The sequence below is a fragment of the Microtus ochrogaster genome, chromosome 7 (assembly GCF_000317375.1).
Source record: "Microtus ochrogaster isolate Prairie Vole_2 chromosome 7, MicOch1.0, whole genome shotgun sequence".
NCBI lineage: Eukaryota > Metazoa > Chordata > Mammalia > Rodentia > Cricetidae > Microtus > Microtus ochrogaster.
In genome coordinates, this window is record NC_022014.1 from 15,997,872 (window position 1) to 16,000,984 (window position 3,113).

Here is a 3,113-nt window from a genome sequence, read left to right on the forward strand (position 1 = left end):
AAAAGAAAGAAAAGAAAACCAGCCCACAATCACAATCCTGGAGAACCTAGACAACAATGAGGATCCTAAAAGAGACATACATAGATCTAATCTATATGGGAAGTAGTAAAAGACAAGATCTCCTGAGTAAATTGGGAGCATGGGGACCTTGGGAGAGGGTTGAAGGGGAGGGAAGAGTTAGGGAGGGGAGCAGAGAAATATGCAGAGCTCAATAAAAATCAATTTAAAAAATGTATACAAAGTAATAAAAAAAATTTTTTCCTAAGCCAAGGATATTACTCATGCCTTTAATTCCAGATCTTGGAGGAAGGTTGGTCATCTTAGTCTACATAGAGAGTTCCAGGACAGCCAGGGGTGTGAAAAGAGACTGTGCCTCAAAATAAATACATAAGGAAATAATTAAAGGCAAAAATGTGTCCCAATGTGCTTAGCCATCCTTCTTGCTGAGAAATGCATGGTACTCTTAATCATGGAAGACACTCTCCCTAGAGAAGTTAGTGAGGGCAGTGATGAAGAAGGCAGTGTAAGGCGACATTTGGTCAGTGGTGCTGCTCAGCTGTGTGTGCCATTGCTGTTAAATCTGTGATTGTATGTGACAACCCAGGAAGGACTTTCCACATGTCCCAAATCACAGAGGCAAGGCGCAGGGTTTGCAGAAAGTAAGTGGACACTGCTCACAGCAGTAAATAGTAACTACGGGAGGTTTCCAAAATGGTCAAAGACACATAGGAAAGGAATATAATTGTTCATTTTGTGTCTTAAGAAATCAATGATGGGGCTGGAGAAATGGCTTAGAGGTTAAGGGCACTGGCTGCTTTTCCAGAGATCCTGATTTCAGTTCCCAGCAACCACATGGCGGCTCACGATCATCTGTAATGAGATCTGGTGTCCTCTTCTGCTCTGTTGCCATACATGTAGGCAGAACATTGTGTGTATGTATGTATGTATGTATGTATGTATATAGTAAATCTTTTTTTTTTTTTTTAGAATCAATGATGTTGATATAAGACTTCAAAAGGTCAACAAGCACCAGGAATTAGGCTATGCAAGTGCTCCTTATGGGGCTATAGCATGTGCCTCAGTTTCTCTTTGTAACGTCGTTCCCTTTTGAAGTGTTGGTAGTATGGTTTTATAAGTCGATAGAGTTCTTATATGGCCCGATGTGTATATGCTTTATCTTCGAGTTCTTGTATGGTTTGTGCTATACACTAACACCTGTGGAGGTGTTTACAGCATTGAGTTTATATGCGAGTACTGTGCATTTGAAATGTTGGTGTTTCCTTCATAAAGGAAGTGATGTCCCCATTGTACATCTTCATTTGTGAAGGATGCAGTTTCTCAACATTTGGCCCCTCGGGGTGATTATATATGCAGTGGTACCTGTTGTGACTTTTGATGGAGCTCATGAAAAGACAGGTTGACCATGATGAGAATTCCTATGTCAGGGCTGTGGCCTGGGTGCTCAGAGATGCCAGTCATTCTAAGTCATGTTTTCTGTTTTCATGTATTTCTTAATCAATGCAATTTATTTATAAAATCTACTTTATTTGTTATCAAATCTTTTCTTAGATCCGGGTCTTTCTAAATATAATTACTCTGTGTGCATCTTTATTTGATAAAGCTTTATTGGTATATCTGGGAAATTATACTTACCAAAACATGGATGCCTGGAAAGTTTTCTGCCATTTATATGTTTCTAAAATAAATGATCATTTGAAAACATCACCAATGCCTTTTTAATAATTCTTATATTTTTCCAGAATAATATTTCCAACCTGATGTTTTTAGATGTTTTGATTACTTGGGACTGTGGTTTTCAGAATTGTGGCTCAGAGTTTTGAAGACCAAGGAAGTAAGATGACATGTTAGCATGGTCATTTGAGCACAGACCTTGAGACAGCCTATCCATATAACAGGCCTAGAGGGTACCCTACCACTTTGCTACCACCCACAAACTGCCCTGGGTCTGAGGTGCATGAGAGACACGGGGGATATAGGTAAGATCGAGGTCAATTCATGAGAGTCGGTCAGGGGATAACACTGTTGACCTTGGAAATTGGTGTACTGTTAAGAATGTGGGAACTTACGGGAGGTTCATTAGCAGAGAATCAGCTATCTAGTTAATGACAGCCTCTGAGAGACAGGATAGAGCTGGCTAATCTAGGAAACCAGGAAGCAGGAAACCGTGTAGAGGAGGCTGTCGTGGTGTGGGGAGGAGAGGTGGATTGGAAAGGGCAGTGGAGGAGCAGTGCTGACATGCTTGACTGAAGGGTCAGGATGTCAGGCAAATTAGAAAACCATCAACAAATGAATGAAGTGTGGGGGACAGTGAGATGGCCCAGTGGGCGAAAGTTTCTGCTATGTCGCCTGAGGACCTGAGCCCCGATCCCAGGGATCAGTGCCGGAAAGAGAAGACTGACTCCTGTAAGCTGTAGTCTGATCCCCACATGGGCTGTGGTACATGATCACCCACCCCACATCTACACAAATAGATAAATGTATGTGCTTCTGATTTTTTAAAGGGTCCATTGTCACAGCAGTCTGGAGTGATGTCTCAGCAGTGAAAAGCACTGGCTTCTCTTTCAGAGAAACTGAGTTCTAGTCCCAGCACCCAGTGGTAGCCCACAATCATCTGTAACTCCAGTTCCAGGGGATCCATTGCACTCTCTGACCTGAGAGAGCCTGAGGCATGGGTGTGGTCATATGCATACATGCAGCAAACACTCATACACATAATATCAAGATAAGTAAATGTCTTTGGTCTTTTTAAGGTATTTGTCTAAATTGATTTTGATCACAAATTTATCTGAAGCCCTAATATTCTATTTCTTTAAAAAAAATCCATTTTAAGTTGACTATAAGAAAGACCTTCAACTGATGGGTACATAACATTTTAAATCTACTTAAATCTGACTGTTGTGTGTTTTTTTTTTAAAAAGAAACCAAGGGTTATTTATTGTGATTAGATTCCTAGGTCTGATGTAAATTGAAAAATTAACTTCTGAGGTACCTGCAATGTGGAAAGGGCTCTTACTCTCCATACAACACCTGCAATGCTATCTACTGCCAATAAAAAGCAACAATGACGATACTCAAACCGAAGTGAGCACACT